General features: G+C 40.9%; 1 pseudogene across 1 annotated transcript; it reads right to left on the bottom strand.

Moving 5' to 3' along the window:
• Positions 1-317: 317 nt before the first annotated feature.
• Positions 318-4548, bottom strand: LOC106565885 (transmembrane protein 250 pseudogene; annotated as a pseudogene). The gene is made up of 2 exons (XR_014376336.1): positions 4261-4548; positions 318-4042 (listed from the first exon to the last, which is right to left on the bottom strand). The product of XR_014376336.1 is annotated as a transmembrane protein 250 pseudogene (transcript).
• Positions 4549-11018: the final 6470 nt, after the last annotated feature.

Consider the following 11018-nt stretch of genomic DNA (forward strand, 5'->3'; position numbering starts at 1 on the left):
TTTATAGCACAATACATTTGCTTTTTTTTCTCAACAAAGGATGTATAAAATAATAATGTTAGCTACAAAACTAATGTCTGTCACCTGGGGAGTCAATTTAAACACCCATACTGAATATATCCTTTATTTTTAGAATTCAACATTGTCACTTGTTTTCCTCCAGTCATACAAGACAGCATGTTTTTTTTCCTTCTAGGGTGTTAAGGGGCATACTATCCCTCATGCGCCAAACTAAAGTAAGGGTTATTATTACAGAAGTCTTAGTGATATTGTCACAAAAAGAGCCGTGTTGAATAGACCAAACTGCAGCGGGAATATGGATGCTCATATTTTATTTTAAAAAAAGGAATAAAGCATCCACTGGAAAAACAATACACATGACAGGAACAGTCTTACAGGCATACAAAACGCAGTGCAAGAACAACTACCCACAACCCCAAAGAAAAACACACCCACCTATATAGGACTCCCAATCAAAGGCAACTCAACACACCTGCCTTCAATTGGAAGTCCCAATCACCAACACAAACATTCACACACACAAAACTGCCACGTCCTGACCCCAAAACGAATACAATAGCTCCATCTGCTGGTCAGGACGTGACAGATACGGTATATATGCATCCACTTTTTGCAGGCAAATAGCACCAAAGCGTGTCACTCAGGGATTCTTGAAAGTCAGGACAATCCTTGCTGGCAGGGAAACTTAATTTTTTTATAGTTTTATACTTTATAAAGGGGAATTAAAAATAATATATTTTCAATATTACACATTTCCAACTGGAAATTCCCTTGTCCAGAGCAAAGGATCCCAATTTGAAACTCTCCAAAAAAAATACTGCCAATAATTAATGTTAACTGAAAAATGGTAATTCCTAAAAAATGTGTCCGGCGATGTTGTGAACTCCGTCACATGTTTAAAATCCTAAATTAATCAGGAATGAGCATGATCAGCTCCACCATAAGGACTCTATATTCATGTCCACATTACATGTAGTGCAACAAGACCACTCATGGTCTGTAACTTTTGATAGATTTAAACAAACATTGAAATCACCATGGTGTCAAGTTCACAACCATAAACTGAAAACTCCATCTGCCTGATATATATTTGTTCCAAAATTAATATCCTATCTTTTTATTTTACTTAACTAGGCTAGTCAGTTAAGAACAAATTCTGCTTTACAATGACGGCCTACACCGGCCAAACTTGGACGACGCTGGGCCAATTGTGCGCCGCCCAATACGATCCCAATCACGTCCGGTTGTGATACAGCCTGGATACGTTAGATTAAATTAGATTTTAGAGTCATAAAGCAACTCCGGAAGAACAAATTTGCTACTTTGTATAGCACTTTAATGAAGACGAAAAAATCGTAAAACATCAACTCTGTCAGATTTTTGTCTAACATAAACTCCGTCAGAGTGCTAAAAGATCTGATAGAATGGTTATATTACTATTGGGAGTTTTCAAATAAAACATTTTTGTACATTTTACAAATGTTTGTATTGAAGCAAAAATGTATATTTTGAGTATTTGTTGTCAACTCCGTCAGTGGCTTGTCAACTCCGTCAATGATGGCCAGCCCAATTAAAATCGATTTCTGTTAATATTCTGAAAAAATATTTGACATCACTGTTCTGCAACACATGCTTCAACTGTTGACACATTTGCTGTGCTAGACCGAAGGGATAATGTTTGCTTTATGAACGTTGTTTTATGTTTTAAATCAGGAAAAGCATGCCACAATGCTAACGAAATTAGCCCAGCGCTATAAAACAAAACAAAAAGAAGTTTGGAGATTAGATTATTCAAATATGTAATAATACCAGTGTTAGAATTAAACAATCAAGGCCTTTAAACACTTGTTGGACAATACATGTAAAAATGAAATGCCTTTTATGGTGTCTGACGGAGTTGACATAAATCCAGTTAGTTGCATTTTTTTATTATAAAAATACAGAATTAGGTTGTTCCTTTACATGGTTTGATAGCTCATACTAATATACACTACATGACCAAAAGTATGTGGATACCTGCTCAATGAAAATCTCATTCCAAAATCATGGGCATTCATATGGAGTGGTTTCCCCTTTGCTGCTAGAACAGCCTCCACTCTTCTGGGAAGGCTTTCCACTAGATGTTGGAACATTGCTGCGGGGACTTGCTTTCAGTCAGACACAACAACATTATGAGGCCGGGCACTGATGTTGGGCGATTGGGCATGGCTCGAAGTCGGCGTTCCAATTCATCCCAAACGTGTTTTATAGGGTTGAGGTCAGGGCTCTGTGCAGGCCAGTCAAGTTCTTTCACACCAATCTCAACAAACCATTTCTGTATGGACCTCGCCTTGTGCATGGGGGTACTGTCATGCTGAAACAGGAAAGGGCCTTCCCCAAACTGTTGCCACAAAGTTGGAAGCACAGAATAGTCTAGAATGTCATTGTATGCTGTAGTGTTAAGATTTCCCTTAACTGTAACTAAGGGGCCTAGCCCAAACGATGAAAAACAGCCCCAGACCATTATTCCTCCTCCAACAAACTTTACAGTTGGCACTATTGGGGCAGGTAGCGTTCTCCTGGCATCCACCAAACCCAGATTCGTCCGTTTGACTACCAGATGGTGAAAGCAGGATTCATCACTCCAGAGAACGCATTTCCATTCCTCCAGAGTCCAATGGCGGTGAGCTTTACACCACTCCAGCCGATGCTTGTCATTGCACATGGTGGTCTTAGGCTTGTGTGTGGCTGCTCGGCAATGGAAACCCATTTCATGAAGCTCCCAACAGTTTTTGTGCTGAAGTTGCTTCCAGAGGCAGTTTGGAACTCGGTAGCGAGTGTTGCAACAGAATGCAGACGATTTTTACGCGCTTCAGCGATCCCGTTCTGTGAGCTTGTGTGGCCTACCATTTCGTGGCTAAGTCCTAGACATTTCCACTTCACAATAACAGCACTTACAGTTGACCGGGGCAATTCTAGCACGGCAGAAATTTTCCGAATTGACTTGTTGGAAATGTGGCATCCTATGATGGTGCCACATTGAAAGTAACTGAGCTCTTCAGTAAGGCCATTCTACTGCCAATGTTTGTCTATGGAGATTGCATGGCGGTGTGCTTGATTTTATACAACTGTCAGCAAAGGGTGATCCTGAAATAGCCAAATCCCCTAATTTGAAGGGGTGTCCACATACTTTTCTGGGTGTGTGTGTGTGTTTGTGTTTGTTTGTGAAATAAAGTATGATTGTCTGGTCTTTCAAGAATCCCTGCACTATATAATCTGTCCACCTTTTATTCCTGGTCATCCTCACGCCTTCATCACGACTGCTGCTGTGTGTAGTGTTTTGGTACAAAATGGCTGCCGTGCATCACTCAGGTGGCTGTCTGACATTGGCATAAAACAGTGATCCATGGTCTGTCACCACCAGACGCTACATGTCCACAAACACCAAGAAGCACCAGCCCAGGCCTCCCACCAGGAACATTGTGACCTGCATACTGTAGATGAACAGGTTGTTGAGCACCCCAAAGTCAAAGCGCCGGTGTCCTAGCAACAGCAAGATCACGGATAGCTTGTACTGCAGCCGCAGGAAAACGCGGGCGCTCACGTACTGCAGGCAGAAGAGAGCAGACAGCGACACCCAGAGGAGGGAGGTCAGAAGGCTGCAGCCGAAGTAGAGCAGGAAGCGCAGGAAGCCGTACATGCAGCGCGAGCGCAGGTACAGGTCAAAGTTATTGTACTTGGTGCGCACAAGCTGGGTGGTGCGCGCCGGCCCGCAGGCCGAGTGCATGCAGTTGGTGTGGGGGCCATGGAAGCTGCGCACTCGCCGAGGGATAGGGATCACAGGCATGAGTGGGTGAATTGAAGTCTAGGCTTCTGCGGGGAGTCCCAGCAACAGGCCTTGTCCTCTGCTTCAGGGGTGGTGAAGGTTAGCATCATTGGCTGGCTTTTAGCGCTTAGCACGGGACCACAGGCATGGAATGTAGGTCTCTGATTAGGCCTGTTTGGTGTATGTTGCTACGTGCATCCAAAAGACAACAGGGCTCTGTAAAGAGAGAACAACATATTTACAAATACACATGGACAAGGAGCTCTCCATCTCCCCCTCTCTCACTCACTCTCCCCCCCCCCCACACACACACACACACCACACACACACACACACACACACACACACACACACACACACACACACACCACACCTCTATTATGGATGTAACCTAGACTTGGTCACTAGGCCTAATGTGCTCAAATTGTACACACCGTTCGTTTAGAAAATGGACATTGAGTTTTCTTGAAAGATGTCGTGAACACTGAATTCTCAGCATTCGATTCGATGCTGCATGACTTTCTCAAACGTCTTCCTATTCACCACAATGGTAGTGGTGCGCTCTGAAACGACTGATGCAAGTCAACATGTTATAACTCGTTGCACAAAGATATATACACAAAGTAACAAACTGAGTAGTTGCAGCAATTCCCTCGGATACATCGTTCCATTGATATAAATGGCTATACTTGCTAATGTAACTCAACAGCGGCGGTAGGGTGTTGCTCTGACAACCGGTGAATACGTCCTGTCGTAAAATATTTGTCATTCTTCTCAAGACAAAATCTGAAATTTAAAGGAGAAGAGCTGTAATTATTTGGGATTTTACTGTAGCCAATAGAGTACCACAGTATGAGTCATAATACCTAGCAGTCAAATAGGGAAATGGTTCCAATCGTTTTTCCCATTCATTTTTTTCCATAGGGAATTTAAGAAACACTTAAAATATGGTCTGTGTTTCGTGTAGGCTTACCCTGGTGTGACCTTTTGATAACCGTGTAAATCTCTCTAGGACAAGGTGACTATTATCAATATATTTACCTGCAAAAAATGAAATGCTAATTAGCTGCTAATGGGGCTATCATAAAGAACTGCAAATAACATGGTGATCTGAACAAGACTGCCAAATCGAGGCAATGGTAAATATCTCTGTATTAACTATCTAATGTTAGCTAAATGTAGTAATGAATAACTTGGCAAAATGTCTTTCAATTGACAAATTAGTTAGCAACAGCTAGCTAAATTGCCATAAATGTTTAATGCTTTTCGACCTGTCCCCAAATTAATATAGTTGGTTCAGAGTTTGTTTTGATATTTCAACCTACGTGTCCTGATTGCGTCTGGTCTGGGTGGACAAAATCAACAAGGCGTGTGATGGCACACGCGGTCGCACGCACTCAAGCGGTCTGGTCAGCATGCAAGCCTACACGAAACACAGCACTTATTTTAAGTGTTTCTAAAATCCGCTATGGGAAAAAATGTATGGTCTAAAAAACGGTTGGAACCATTTCTCTGTTTGACCGCTATGTTTTATGGGTATTATGACACCTCCACTGTGGGCCTCTATTAAAAATGTTCTTGGTTCTCTTACCTGTATTTGCAATAAATTCAACAACACCAAACAACTGTAAATTATGAACAGGGAAAAAAAACATTTTGATGAATAAACATGTTATTGTGAGAAATGGGCATGCCAGGCTACCTCCCCAAAGTTCAATTTGCTTTAAACTTGACAGGCTAATAATTTTCATGAACGTGTGAAACCTAAAGAAATCAAGCCAAACTGTAATATGATTTTGAAATTAGTATTTGAGAGAGATTGGAGGTAAAATACATGGCCACCTCATGTGATAGCCTCACAGACAAAGATTACCCCCAATCTGTCATTGGAATAGTGGGAGACAGCGAACTGATAGTGTCACCCAAACATAAAAGGCCTAAACTCTAGGTTTATTCATAGCCAGCCCATTGCAGTCATTCCTAAAACATGTAGGCCTAGTAAGTGTGTTTGAAACTTTAAAATGTATCAAATTGATATCTAAATATGTTTAATAAATGATAGCCTACTTCAAGGGTGTCAAACACATTCCATGTAGGGCCTAGTGTATGCTGTTTTTTCCTTTCAATTAAGACCTAGACCACCAGGTGAGAGTTTCTTACTAATTAGTGACCTTAATTCTTCAATCAAGTAGAATGGAGGAGCTAAAACCTGCAGACACTCGGCCCTCCATGGAATGAATTTGACACATATGGCCTACTTTAAAGTTTATCTAAGAAATAACTTATGGCTTACGATCAGTAACCATAAGTTCTACATAGCCATAAGATCCTCAAAGACAATACAGTATTTCAATGCACTGAGACACATTTAGGAAGCAATGCAGCTTCTGACGTCACTAGGTCCTGGAGGGGGGCACGTGTCACCCCGGTAAACTTGCTCTAACCTCTCTATAACTTTTCCAGCAGATCAAGCAACCTTCATTGGGCAGATTTACGAGGTGGTCGAATGATTACATCCTGGCCATTTGTCAACCGGCCAGACGGCCAGGGGAGAGACAAGGCAGCTGCAGATAAATCATAAACAGAAGCGTTTTTAAAGAGTTTATTACAGTCGTTAATGGTGCGCCGGATCACTTTGTGCAGGATTTAAAGGTATATTATGCAAAATCAGAAACACTAACCTTATAATACTTGATCAAACATGCATAAAGCTGTCGCCAGGGCTGAATAAATTCTCCCAATTAACTTGCTTCCAGATTGTGATTGCTTTTACTAATTAGATCAACAGTGTAATAATTTGAGTGTGGCTGATCTGATGTCAGATTTGGGAAAACATAGATAAGGACTTCTGCTGAGACCTCTGGTGAGGATGATTAAAAACAGGAGGGCATCTATTCCATCCATAACAAAATGCTTTATTTCTCTACATGTCCCATTGTCGCCCAACTGAGCTGCTTTGTAGGGAGGTCTCTACTAATCATATTAGGTTATCACCACATTGTCACGTGGTCACATCACAACCAACCTTCTCACAGCTTATTTGCAATGTTGTGACAATGTCATGCAGCCTATTACCGGTAGTAACAAAACCATGTCAACTGTACAAATGAAGAGATGTGCCATGAAAGATTGTAAGAAAGAGACCTAGAGCCTCAGATTTGTAGGCTAGGCCTAATGGATGGCACTGGCGACTAGAGGGTGTCTGTAGCCCAGCTCAGTTGGTAGAGAATAATGCTTGCAACGTCAATATAGTGTGGGTTCAATTCCTGGGACCACCCATATGTACACACATGACTGTAAGTCACTTTGGATAAAAGCGGCTGCTTTTATATAATATATTTTAATATATTATATTGTTGTAGAGTGGAAGGAGGGAGTCGCGGCACCAGGAATGCAAGTTTAGTTTTTTTTTTCTTGTAGGACTCCAAAGAGAAAAAGGAAAAAGTCTTGCAGGAACTTTAGTAAATTAATAAAGTATTTGCACATAAAGCAAATCTAAGTAAACGGCTGGTTTAAATAATGACAATTATAACCTTGCAGTAGGCCTACAATAAGCCTGCATTCACTTGGACACATTCACATGCTTTGAACTCGTTCAGAAATGCTGATTGGCTAATGGCAAACAAGCTGCATCAGCCATAAACTAAAAGTACAGCTATCATGCTCGCAAACAAATTATAGTGTTCAAAAACCATATTAATAAATAGCTTTTTATAAATAATGTTTTGTTGTTGCATTTAACTGCCGAAAATGCTGTTATCCTTTAGTAGGTGACGTAAGAAGTCAGCATGTGGAAGAAATCGGAGCTCAGGGATGATAGACAAGTTGCCCACTAGTTCAAGGGGCGTTGAAGTGGATTTTTCCCAGTTGTATGTGATAAATACCCCCTTCTCACTTGGTTATGAACACAGGGAACACTGGCCTGTTGGCTCCGTAGTCAAACTACTTCAACAATAATCAGATTCTGAATCTGTCTTCTTCTATGGTATTATGGCGGTCCGCAAGCAAGCGTTAATAATAATTTCTAACATTTCTATAGCGTTTTTCATAGAATCTCAAAGTGTTTCAAGGGCAAAAAAATGAACAAACAAGCAATATATCATGACAGGTCAACCAATAGATGTCAAATCTTTTAAAGCTGCATCCTCAGAAGATAGAGAGGGTCATTGCTTGAGTTTGTCATCTTCGCTAGGAACACTCTGTCTCAGCACTCCTCTCACGCGTCAGGCAACTCCTCAAATTATGTTCTTAGAAGATTAGGAATTGGCAGACAGGTGAAACAAAAAAGCTGGTACTGTGTCCAGATTCATTTTTCAAACAAAAACATTAGCCAGCTAGCTAGCTAGACAATCCAAAAACTGTTAACCTGTCAGTCAATCTGTTAGAGGTGCATGCCACCACCTATTGTACGGGTGGTAAACGCTAGAAAAAATATCCATTGTAGGAAAAAAGGGGGAAAGACCAACATAATACAAAATACAAAAATAGACACATAAAAAAATGAATCCCACACCTTCAGTCACATTCCAATGTAAGTCACATCCCTACACAGGCTCAGGGGCCTGTGAGGCCAGAACATCCTTTGACAGGATTTCTTGCAATGCCTTGGCTGTAAACTCACTGAGTCCCAAAAAGCGTTCTGCTGCACTCACAATAATTAACATTTTCTCAGATTTCTTCTTTGTTTGTGCTGTGCAGTTTATGATCATTGCAATTAATGCTACAAAGTCCATATTTTTCACATGTAACATATCAGGTTCCCTTGATTGCCGAGCAACATTCCCTGGTGCAGTCTTATTTACCAGTGCGTCTTCAACGTCACTCGCTCCTTCTACTCTTCTCACCGCCTCTAGGTAGGAAACACGCTGGACATCCCTTATTTTTGCTACCTCGGCCTTCTTCATCCTAACAGGGCAATCCAGGTGCTCAGGCGCATGTTCGCCACCACAGTTGCAGCATATAACTTCATCTGGCATACAATATTCTTCCCGTCTGCATACACTTGATACATGCCCAAATCCTTTGCATTTATAACACTGGAGGGGCTTGTGCACAAAAGCTCTTACAAGGTACAGTATCTCATAAAGCCTATTTTTACATGAGAAAGGAGAGACTCATCAAAAAACAACAATATGGATGAAGTGGATTTCCTTGCTCAATCCACCATACAGGTCAGTTGACTTGCACCAATCCCTTTACCTACTTCCTCAGGTATATAATCTGCATCCACATCATGCGCAATCCCAGAAATAACCTCCTTGACAGGCACCCTGCTTCGGAAATCCATACACAACATTACATCAAATATTATTGGGCTCCCAAGTGGCGCAGTGGTCTAAGGCACAGCATCTCAGTGCTAGAGGTGTCACTATAGACCCTGGTTTGATTCCAGGCTGTATCACAACTGGCCGTGATTGGGAGTCCCATAGGGCGGCGCACAATTGGCCCAGCGTCGTCCGTGTTAGGGTTTGGCCGGGGTAGGCCGTCATTGTAAATAAGAATTTGTTCTTAACTGACTTGCCTAGTTAAATAAAGGTAAAATAAAATAAAATAAATAAAAAGCATGCTTCTTCTGTTCTGCGGACACATCAAAAGATCTGAATACGACCAGCTCTTGTGACTCTCACTGACGCCACCTCACTCCTCGTGACTTCAAACGGAACCCCCGGGTAACATTGATCCAAAACCCTTACTCCAACTATAAACTAATCTAGGGATTTCTTAGTTTCATCACAACTTTACTTATTTTGTTTCCTTTCTTTTTCATGACTGTAGCTGGCTCACTCTCTGTACTCTCATCTTCACCCGACCCAGCATCAGTTTCAAACAGAACATCCGTTTTCCGCCATCTTCCCTCCACTTCTCATCTACTTCCGCCACAATGAATCTGTGTCCATGCCAGATAGTTGCTTAAGTATCCCCGCCGATACCTGGAAGTTACCAAAGCAGTGGTGGAAAAAGTACCTAATTGTTATACTTGAATAAAAATAAAGATACCGTAATAGAAAATGACTGAAGTAAAAGTGTAAGTCATCCAGTAAAATACTATTTGAGTAAAAGTGTAAAAGTATTTGGTTTCAAATATGCTTAAATATCAAAAGTAAAAGTATAAATAATTTCACATTTCTTATATTAAGTAAATCAGACAAAAACATTTTTTACGGATAGCCAGGGGCACACTCCAACACTCCAACACAATAATTTACAAACTAAGCATTTGTGTTTAGGGAGTCCGCCAGATCAGAGTCAGTAGGGATGAACAGGGATGTTCTCTTGATAAGTGTGTGAATTGGACCATTTTCCTGTCCTGCTAAATGTAGGGATTACTTGTAAGGAAATGTAATGTAAGGAGTACTTTTGTGTGTCAGAGAAAATGTATGGAGTAAAAAGTACATTATTTTATTTAGGAATGTAGTGAAGTAAAAGTAAAAATTGTCAAAAATATAAATAGTAAACTAAAGTACAGATACCCAAAAAGATACCATTCCGTCTCCAAGGACAGAGTAGCAGCTGCGCAGAAAAAAATATGCTCAATTAGCTACGCCCCACGCCTGAGTACCCCAACAGTTCCCTTTATTCACCAATCACCACTCTGTCCTGGAGAGAAAAACTTAGACAAAGACAAGATGCAAGTTAATGGTAGCCTAATGTTAGAAAATATAAATGAATGTATTACAAACAGGAATAAATATCAAGAGTTGCTAACTGTTTAATGAACTAAACTTCTCCAAGTAAGCAAACAAAACAATGCCTCAGGCGCTAACCCGTTACTGCAGCTACCGATAATTTGGACAGCTATGGGTTTCTCCATAAAGTATGAGAGTAAAGAAGAGAACAACTATTTTGTAGGCCTACATTTCTAGTAGGCTACTTCTATCTGATGCATCAGGGGTGTATTCACTAAGAACCAAACAAACCAAACAGAAGCCAACAGAAGCAAACAGAACGAGACGGGGAGGGATCTACCTGAATTTGTCCAATAAAAACACTTGTTGCGTTGCAAGACGTTTTGCAAATGTTTGCAACTATTTGCTATGGTCTTGATCTAAACAAATACACCCCAGATTTAGGCCTAAGAAAGCGACAAAGGCATGCTGTAAAATCAATATGGCTGCTCTTCTACTAAAACTATATGTAAGCAACATTGGGTCTGGACATTTATAGTCCTAAGAGCTAGGCATTGCCTCATCGA

Source organism: Salmo salar, chromosome 01 (assembly GCF_965601325.2).
Source record: "Salmo salar chromosome 01, fSalSal1, whole genome shotgun sequence".
Taxonomy (NCBI): Eukaryota; Metazoa; Chordata; class Actinopteri; order Salmoniformes; family Salmonidae; genus Salmo; species Salmo salar.